This window comes from Arachis hypogaea, chromosome 19, assembly GCF_003086295.3.
Source record: "Arachis hypogaea cultivar Tifrunner chromosome 19, arahy.Tifrunner.gnm2.J5K5, whole genome shotgun sequence".
In the NCBI taxonomy this organism is placed as follows: domain Eukaryota; kingdom Viridiplantae; phylum Streptophyta; class Magnoliopsida; order Fabales; family Fabaceae; genus Arachis; species Arachis hypogaea.
Genome location: NC_092054.1, coordinates 8026558 through 8037603, shown reverse-complemented (window position 1 = coordinate 8037603; position 11046 = coordinate 8026558). Strand labels below are relative to the sequence as shown.

General features: G+C 30.6%; 2 long non-coding RNA genes across 2 annotated transcripts; one reads left to right on the top strand and one right to left on the bottom strand.

Annotated features, from left to right (window-relative positions):
* Window positions 1-2826: 2826 nt before the first annotated feature.
* LOC112779534 (uncharacterized) lies at window positions 2827-6144 on the top strand. The gene is made up of 2 exons (XR_003190739.3): window positions 2827-4260; window positions 5787-6144. It is a non-coding gene; the product is annotated as an uncharacterized lncRNA (long non-coding RNA).
* Window positions 6145-6797: 653 nt separating this feature from the next.
* On the bottom strand, window positions 6798-9346 carry LOC112779944 (uncharacterized). Its single transcript, XR_003190924.3, has 2 exons — window positions 8078-9346; window positions 6798-7211 (listed from the first exon to the last, which is right to left on the bottom strand). It is a non-coding gene; the product is annotated as an uncharacterized lncRNA (long non-coding RNA).
* Between the last annotated feature and the right edge of the window lie 1700 nt (window positions 9347-11046).

Below are 11046 nucleotides of genomic sequence, written 5' to 3'. Positions count from 1 at the left end.
TAAACCAATGCCAGAAATTATTTTTAATAAGAAAATGGTAATGGTGTTTTGTTTGAATATTGACATTTGAAATGTATTATTGTATTGTAAAAATATTAATACATTTTTTTATGTGTTTTAATATGGCTCTCACATGTTGACTAGAATGTTACTACATGTCCAACACGCTTTTCACATATTGACTTCTCACTTCTAAAATTTACCCATTTATAATTATACCAAATAATCTTATTTCTAGCAAAAATACTAATATTTTTTCTATATAAAAAAAAAATTAGCCAACTAATGCTTCTTTTTTGTTAAAAAAAGAATTATTATACGTCAACTCATCACTCACAAACTCATCACTCATTAGAAAATGCTTATCTTAATAGAACTTTCAAAAATTATTAAAATTTATTATTATTTAATTATAAATTTAATTTTTTAATTTAATTTTCTTAATTTAATAATTTAATAATATATTTTATTTTATATTTTTAAATATTAATAAATAATTAATAATTAAAAATAATAAATTTTGATGATCTAATATTTTTTTTTTGTATTTAGAGGTATCAACTAAAGAAAACTTGTTCATACTGAACATTGTTGAATTTGAAGGATGTAATATTTTTTTATTGGTAATTATTTGTCCTACTTGAGTTTAAGCCTACCTAATTTTGGGTATATATGTATTTTTTTTAATCGAAAAATATAAAAGTGTAGCACACTATGACCTACTACTACTAGTACTACTTAAACGATGATGCATTTCAATACCTTTAGATGCAATATAAGTTCTTTTCCATCATTAATTAAACGGATATTGTAGAAATTAGATATCTCAAAAAAGTGTTATATTGAGAGATAATGTAAATCTGATCTTAATATAGCTTTTAGTACTTGAAGATCCTCAGTCACCATCAGTGGTCATTACATTTGGTAGAGAATAATATTTTATCCAACAAAGAGTGGTCACTAAAATTTGTGTTCATTTAAAAACAAATGACTGCCTAGCTAGGACAATTGAAGAGGATCAAATATGTAGCAATTCTTATCCATCATCACCTCAATTATTGCCTTTTTGATACGTAATGGGAATCAAATTTGGTATAAGTTAGTGAAAGTTTGGATTGTATATATATCATGAATTAGTTATATATTAATCCAATCAATCTGATGTAATGAGTCAACTTGTGGGTGTAGATTAGGTTGTTATCTGTCTATGAAGTAGTTTTCATCATTTAATTATTTCTCTGTGATTTCTAACAATATTTAAGGTTTTAGCAATAATTTTAGCAATTGTAGACATCTTAAGTTGGCCACAATTTTAGTTACAATAATGCTCTACAATGTAAAAAATGCATTTAAATTATTCAAGTAATATTGGCCAGACGTGCTCCTTTCTCCTCTTTACTCGTTTGTCATACACACGCTACATATAACGTGCTATAACTTAAAGCTTTGCTCAATTGTAAACATTTTTCTCTGTTCGCGTTCTTCTTCCTATTCTTCTTCGTTTTCTTTTTCGATCTGCACTTCTGAATCGAAACAATGAATGACTCAACTTCAAATCAGTTGAATGAGAGTGATTTGGATTATTCTTCTGAAACGAATCAAACTGACGAAGTTTGGATTATTCAATTTTGAATTAAATTGAATTGAATTGAATTTGAATTGAATGGACGGAGGTGTACTAAATTAAATTGAATTGAATTGATAATCTGTAAATTGTAGGCAGAGCTATTTGAATTTAATTTTATATAATGGATTATGTTTCGTTCACTCAATACTATACAATTGTTTCACCATAAGTAGGCGTTCGGTTCATTATGCAGAAAGCTGTTGGAATTTGATTTTATATATTGGATTATGTTTCGTTCACCCAGTATTATACAATTGTTTCACCATGAGTACGTGTTCGGTTCATTATGTAGAAAGCCGTTTGAATTTGATTTATATAATGGATTATGTTTCGTTCATTCAGTACTATACAATTGTTTCACCATAATGACATGTTCGGTTCATTATGCAGAAAAGCTGTTTGAATTTAAATTTATATAATGGATTATGTTTTGTTCATTCAGTACTATACAATTGTTTCACCCTGAGTATGTGTTCCGTTCATTATGCAGAAAGATGTTCGAATTTGAATTTATATAATGGATAATGTTCCATTCATTTAGTACTATACAATTATTTCACCATAATAACATATTCAGTTCATTTTTATTCTGCACAATTCAAAACTCTTCCTTCTCACCTTCTACTGCTTCTTCACCAGGGAGAGAAAGAGGAAAAGACAAAAAAAAATACAGCAGTAACAACAACAAAAGAATGACGATAAGGAGGAGGAGGAGGAGGAATGCGAAGAAGAAGACGCTCCGTACGTAAACGAGTGTGAGAAGAAGAAGAAGAAGAAGAAGCGTTGGGCAAGAGCGGTTTCGTGTGTGTTGGGCGTGTGTATTTCACGTTTCATTTAATGATATTGGATTTTTTTGGTGTTGGGCTAACTTGGATGCCACGATTCAAAATCGTAGTTAATCATAAATACTTGTGATTCTTTAGGCAACGTTTAGTTTATGTATATCTTAAGACAGAGACACTGAGATATAGACATCAAAGGCATAAACACAAATGTATATGTATTATGTTTAGTAAAATATTGAATAAGACACAATAAAATTAGAAAAAAGTCCATATTATTTTTATAGTAAATTTTCTTTTAAAACAAAAAAAAATCATTCACCGTTACTACCACCACCATCTACAATCTCCACCACCACAGATTCATCATCATACTCAATTTACTATAAATCAGTTAGCAAGAAGTTTACAAGAATCAACAAGAACATTTATTTTTCAAAAAAGAAAAGAAATAAAAGAAGAAAAACGAAAAAAAATGAGAAGGCGACGAAAGAGCAGATATGTGAAAGGGGAAGAAGAAGACAACAGAAGAGAAAAGTGGCTGAGACAAAAGGTGACAGAGATGGAGGAGGAGCTAGAATTGAGGTAGAACCAAAACAAATTAGGGAGAGACGCGACAATAGTAGACTTAAATAGGAAGAGGGAGAAGCGGATGTGGACACCACGAAAATGGGGAGAGACGGACGTGGATGCCACGAAAAAGGGGGAGAGGCGAACATGGAGGAGGAAGAGAAGAAGTCGGCAGCTCTGGACGAAGGAGGAGGAGACATGATAGCACCAACGAATCTGGACAAAAGAGGAGACGCAACAGCAAGACAGGGTTCTGGACGAAGGAGGAGGAGACGTAGTAGCGACGATAGAAAGAGCATTGATTGAGAGAAAGATTAGTGGCGGAAGGAAGATGAAGGAGAGTGGAAGAAAGAGGGTGAGCATAAGAGAGAGAGAAGGAGAAAAAGAGATTAGGGTTAGAGATAAAATTATTTTTTTAAATTAATAATAGATAAACATGTAAAAAATTGTGTTTAATTAATTGTGTTTTTATGTTTAATTTTAACATTTTAAAAGAATACTAAATATATATATTTTGTGTGTATTTATATACAAACGTATTCATAAAAATATTATATCTCAATAAATAAATAATAAACATATACCAACATATACATATTTCACTGTTCACATCTTTGCAACTAAATACTGTCTCAGGATTTGTTTTTATTAATGCAATAATTTTTTTTTTTAGTTGAAGACAGGAGATTATCATTAATGTGTGAAGTGTGGCTGTGTGACTTAGAAGGGCTTATTATTTAAGGAAAAGTATGAGGAGCCAATGTAGTTGCTATACAATATGTACGATGAGTATATTTTTGTAATTAAAATAAAATAATAATTAATATAATCAATTATTATTTATTTCAAATTTCAAATTTAACTCAAATAAGGATTTCATACCCTTTTCTCCATTTGCACGGATTTGCTTCTCGCACATTCTCATCTCTCAACGGTGCCGTTCGCAACCTGCAACAGCCGCCATCGCGCATAGCCTTGGGAGACGCCGCCGTGAGCACCACGAAGGACCGAGCAACACCGTCGCGCAGCATAACTGCCTTCCTCTCCCCCGAGTGAACGGAATTGCTTCTCCCCCATCTCATCCTCTCTCACTGTGCTGAGCCGCCACCCACAGCAGTCCCATCACCCATAGCTTTGGGAGACGCTGCCGTGCGCACCGCGAACGCCCCTACATCACCGTCGCGTAGGTTGCGTCGTTCGCTTAGCCCTAGACTTGCCAGTCGGAAAAGCCCCTCCCGCCAGCCGTCGACGTTTTACCCTCCGACGTCTTCTTCGTAAAAGGTCAGTATAAAACTATTGTTCTACTCTATAGATTATGTTTGCGTGACACCTAGGGTTCAGATGTTCTTTGATTTTGGAAACCGAGCACCATGGAAACTAAGCTCAGCACTACAAGAAGGGGTTTTGCAGCAAGAATTTTTGGCTCTTCTGCTAAGCCTAGATCAATCAAGGCTCAAGCTTCTTCTGATTTTTCTTCTATTGATGATTCATGCCTTTGATTTGTTTGGTTTATTAGATATATTCTGAGATTTCTATAAAGTTAATCAAGGATATGTGAACTTTGAAGTGGTTGATTTTGATTTGCATATACACATGTATATTGGTTATACATGATTTTCATTTTCATAACTAGACTGCTTACTTGATATCTGATTTTGGTGTTGAATTGCAGCAAAGTTTTTCTATTTAGACCCTTCTTGTCTATGTGAATGTATACTCATTTAGGAATATTTGAGAGATTTTCTTACTAGGACTCATTTCTTTAATTTGCTTCTTGATTAATTCTTGCAGAATGTTAGATCAATGATTATGGTCAACCGAAAAATATAGTTTGGCTATGTAATTTTTTCAAGTACAATTAGGTATTTTTGCAAAATCATGTTGTGTTAATATGTAGTATTATCCAGTATAGTTTCTTTTTGTTACATCTCTTTATTTCTCTTAATATCATAATATGCAGAATTTGCATATTATAAAGAAGCTTATGCCTCTCAAAAAAGTTTCTTACTAAGGTTGTATTGCAAATATATCCTTGTGTTTGCCTTATTTTGGTTATGATGATTCTTGTCCTGTGTTATTTTGGTTATCAATGATTCTTATTTTGGTTATTGAAGTTGTTTTGCAAATATATATTCTTGTTTACAAGGCATGACAGCATGGTAATAGTGTTGTTCCTCTTGATTTCCTGATCTTGGATAATCACCTTTGTTTACTATTTCCTCTTATTTTCTTCACTTTTCAATCACTTAATAATGTTTAAGCTCTATATTGCAGACGGTCTAAAACATTAATGAGATATCCCAGGTGATTATTATTGTTCCAAAAGGGAACCTCTCTGAGACAATTTTAGTGACCAAAATGGCAAAATCTTCAAGTAATATATTGTTATTCTATTAACTTTAGTGATTTTAGCATCTTTGATGGTAACATGTTATTTGTTATTGTATAAAAGATGGAGGTAATGCTGTTGACTTTGATCTGTTGTACTTATTTTATTTGCAGTAATTATGTAGCTCATTATATGAGTTTTCCCTTAAATACAGATTGAAGCAAAGAATTTGTATAAAAATTACTCAATTACGAAAAAACAATCGCCATAAGAATAAACAAGGTGATTATTTTTGACTTTTTGGACAAAACGATGGTTTTATAGATCAATATGGAAAGAAGTTGGGCAAAACTGTCCCAGAATTGCAACTTGGATAAAACTTTGGAATTACTATCTGGTATTTTCTGCATATTTTTAGGATTTAATATCTTTCGATCTATTTTGTTGTCACATTTGGTATATTTTCATCTAAATACAGGGATGACTACATTGAGGTCACTTAATGTTTCAAATACAAGAGCTTCCAATGGAAATGCTACCGTTTCTTCTTCAAGTCCAAGAGTTTTGAGAATTGGGGTGCTGTTTACTCTGAATTTTGTCATTGGAAGATCAGTAAAAGCCACAGCCACCTTTTGGGCACAATAGATATAGTCCAATCAGTAAAATAGTCCGGATGTTCATTTTACTAAGACGGATTGAGAGCTCAATAACAAGTTGTAGAGGGATTGAGATACATCATGTACTATACTTTAAACCATTTAAACTTAGACGGATGTTAATTTTACTATAATTACAGATGGCTCTATCCATTCTAAAGTGGATGGTTATTTTGGGTATACTATTTGTAGTATAATTTATTACCATGCTGTGTTAATGTAAACAAAAAATTAAAAGAAAAATTGAAATAGGTTGGATGTTCATTTTACTAGGTAGGATGATGGTTATTTTCATTCTAATTTGGATGTTTAATTGATTTGGATTGAATTTAACATAATTTTGCCTTATTGGAAGACTTTGTTAAAAATATTGTGAGTATGGAGTCTATTATAATTTAAAAATTTACTAACACGCTTAATTCTATTTAAGTTAGTCATTTTCTTAAAATTTAAGCTAAAAAATTATAAAAAAATATGTCACTATTAGATTAAGTGTCCAGTAAATGAAAAAATTAATCGGTACTATATTTGCTGTTTATATTGCTCTTATTCATTGCTGTTTATATTGATTAATACAATAAGAATTCTTGCTGTTTATGTTGATCTTATTAATTGAATTTTATTTTTTGCATCAATGATTGAGATAAATCATGTACTATACTCTAAACCATTTAAACTAAGGTGGATGTTCATTTTAATATGATTGTGGATGGTTCTTTTCTTTCTAAAATGGATGATTACTTTCGGTATACCATTTGTAGTATAATTTATGACCCTATTGTGTTGATGTAAATAAAAAATTAAAAGAAAAACTAAAATAGGCCAGATGTTCATTTATTGTAAATCATAGCTTTATAGGTTCTTGAGTTCATATATATGGCATAAAGATTAACAAAGTTAAAAGATCTATAGTATGTTGTCATTTACATTGTTCAATATTACATAACAAAAAAATTCATAGAGCAAGCAATATCTTCTCAAAATATTGGCTGCTTTCTATGATGCAGTGTACCCTGCCGCCTCAAAGAGAGGGAAGTATTTGTACACGACAGGCTTTACCTTTCCTTCTGTAATTACTGGCCAAACATTCTTCTCCCCTTCATAGTGTACAATCTCATCAAGAGGTCTCTTAGATACGCCACTCATAGTGAAGACTCAAAAAAATCATAAACCACAAAAAGAGGGTAATTTGACAGCACAAATAAATCCTATCTTCACCATCTGTCTTACAATATGGAAGTATGTAACTGCAAGCCAACCATAAAAGTTTGTAAACCATACAAGACTCCAATACTTTTTCATGCTAAAATAAATTCAACTAAAACTCATTGCATGAGAAATACATAAACATTAAATAGATTAAATTGCATGCTATATACTACAAAATGCAAACAAGGTATGAAACTAAGAATAAGGTAGAGCAATGATTGATTTCTAGCTAGAACTCTAAACTCTATTCAGACTAATATCCAAGGTCAGTACACATAATCATAATTAAGAAATGATTTAGTTTCTAGTTAAAACTCTAGGTCTTATTCAGGCAAGTAATAAGCTAAATAAATGAATATCTTTCTCTTCACCCCTCAACTGAGAATAAAATAAGCTCAATTTAACACTATAATTAATTACCACTATATAATAACATGGTGAGGATGAACCTATAAGACCAAGCTCATGAATATAGAATCTAGAAGGGAAAAAAAAAGAAACAAACAGCATTAACTAACACAGTAGAGCAAGCTAACTTCAATTTACTCAAATAACTAAAAGGCAAAAGCTCGAACCTTTGCTATCCAAACTTAAATTCCCTCTTGAGAAAATTGGAATCAAAATTCATTGAATAATTAGTGAATTGAAAAATTAGAGGATATAGATAAGTAGTTTTTCAGTAAGAAGAGTGGAAATTTTAAGTTTTTGCAATTCTTCCCGCGCAAAAATTAAATCAAAAGCAACCATCTACATCATAATTTTATTCAACAAGTTCCCACACAATAATTATGCAGCAAGTGAGGTTTTCACTATGATAAATCTAACAACTCAGCAATATAAACATAATAAAGAACTAGAAGCAGCATAAACAGGAATCATGAGAAAAAGACATCAAGCCACTAACCGGTTAACGTCGATGATGGTAGGTGTAGTCAGGAAGACACACCAACGAGACCGTGAACCATCCAACGGTCACGTAGGAGTAGGACCCAGGCCGCCAGCTGACGCAGAATGGCGAGCGCGAACGACGTTGGGTGATGTAGGTCGCGTCGGCGCAGATTGGGGTTCCAAATCGCGCGGGGATGGAGCGGCCGGGTGTTCAGCCACAACGTTGCTCACGGGTTGCTTCCAGCGAGGGTGATGGCACGCGACGGAGGCTCCGTGTCCGGCGGCAACTCGGACGGGGTGTGATGGAGGTTGGCCCCTGAAGTCCTGTGCAGTAGGAGTTCGTAGGTCACACGGCGGCTGCTAAGGGTGGGATGTTCAGTTGCGACAATGGGGGTTTTGAGTTGTAGCGTGGCCTTCCATTCAAAATAGGGGAATTGGGAAAAAATTGAAATTAGGGGTTAAACAAAACTCAGCAGGCATTTAGGTTAATTAGGGTAAAAAGGGGTTAATTTTTATTTTTAATTTATATTGGGCTTAACAAACAGCCCATTATAACTATTGTATAGATACTTCATTGGCTCCCTAGCGGGATTCATTATTTAAATCAAAATGACCCAAGTGTTAATCATTGATATTTGTAACCAAATTAATTAAAGGTAATGTCTATTTTATTATTTTAGTTCTTGAAATATGTCTAATGAGTCAATTTAGTTATTATCATTTTAAAACCACATTGATTACAATTTAAAAGTGTCAATATATATATCAAATAGGCATTATAATAGTAAGGTGACATTTAACTATCTATACGAAAGTTTGGTTATAGACTAATAAAGTCATCAAACTAATTTTAAAAACAAAAATAGACACTACCTTTGAGCTAAGTTATTAACTATTGTTCTAATATTAATGGTAAGATCAACAAGTTCTACACGGCAATTAGATGTAGTCAACATGATAAATGATGTTTTGGCATGTTATTATATTATACAGAAGCATCAAAGACTCATGGTCTCATATGATACGTACCTAATATGATGATAGTAATTCACATAATTTAACGCAAATTAAAATATAGTTTAAAGGGGTCAACAAGGATTTCCTTTTATTTAAAAATAACGTGTGTATAGTGTGTTTCCCTTCCACTATAATAATCTTCAAAATATGTGAATGCATGCACTTTGTTTAAGAAAAGATTATAAGATATGGTGGTGCTTTGAAGTAGACATCATTCATTACTTTCAAATTCAAATAAAAGCAGACCCCTTACCCACTTTCGTTTTTTTTTTTTCCCTTTTGTTTTGTCTTGGCGCTATTACTATATAATGAATGATGACTGATAAAAAAAATAGTAAAATTTAAAATAAATATTATTAAGAAATAAAAGTAAATCAAGAAATTTATTCTCCTTCTCTTTGGAAAATTCATTTCTTATTTCCCAAATTTGTGGTGAATGAAATTGGAAAATCAAAATTATAATTTATTTTATTCTCTTCCTTTATAATATATAATTTAAAATAAAATTTTGGTTGTCTAGATGAGTATCAACAGTGACGATTAATTTTTTGGTGGATACTACCATGAAGATTTTATTATTGTCTTTATACGAAGATGCTTCTTTTTTACCATTAGATGATGAAATATATGGTTTGATTTTGATGTGTTACAAAAATATTATTTTTTTAAAGTATGGCTAAACAAACAAAGTACACTTTTAACATAAGAATCTTCATAAAAAGATGTTTTTAGCATCTTCATTTGAGTAGTTGTCTAATTTTTTTTGGCCGAAAAATCTCTTAAGAGTAAAATTTTTTTCATGATCACAAAATGTTTTTATATATACAACGTAACAGTTAAAAATCTGCTTATTAATAGATTCTTCCTTTTCAATTTTTCTACTAATTCGATTAAGAAAATCATCAAAAGATAGGATAAATTAAAGGAACTTTTGATAGCTTTTGTTATTAGTTCCAAAATAATTTCAAGTTTGGATGCATAGATGATTGTATAAATTCATGCAATAATTGTCTGTTAAGATTGTTATGGAGGCAAAATTGAACATTTCTTTTAAATAAAGATAGAATAGAAGATTAGAAGTCTTATTGTACTTAATTCTTTATATAATTGCACCCGTCACTTGGGGAAAAAATAATAATAAGAGAAAAAGGAACATATGAGTATTCAATAATCATATATTTATTGAAATGTGGTCATAAAAAAATGATCACAAGAATAATAAATTTTAGTTAGTTATAATGAACATTAAGGGTCTTTATCTTGTTATGTGATATCTCACCAATCACCCACTTGTTCTTTCTCTCTCTCAAGCAGATGGACAAAAAACACCTTAGAAGTAGAAGTCATTGTCATCAAGAATGAATTTCAACTTCATATTCATCATTAATGAAATTGTGGTTATTAAAATTGATCATATCCTACCGTTGTATATATGGTACTTGTTTATATGTTATTAAATTGATAAAAAAAATATTTTTTTATAAAAAAATATTTTTTAAATTTTTTAACATGTTTGATAATTTTTTAGTAAAAATAAAAATATTAAATTTTTTTTAAAAGTTACAATTTATAATTTATTAAAAAAAAGATATTTTTTATATAATAAATATATAAAAGAGCACTTTTATATTATTGTATATAAATATAATTAATAAATAAAAAAAAATTGTATACGAGATATTCAAACACAAAATTATTTTTATATTTTAAAAAATATAACTCAAAAAAAATGTTCTTAAAAGTTCACCAAAGCCCATATTTATGGATGAAACAAATTTTTTATGGATGAATTTTATGTGTTTGTAAAACTATAAATAGAAATTTCATAAACAATTCTAATCATTTTAACTTCAACAACTAAACATACCTTTATGTAAGAATTTGATAATATCTTATTATCGTCATTAGAATAATTCTTTGTAGTTTTCTAACTTTCTCTATTTTTTAAAATATTATTAATTTCCTTTA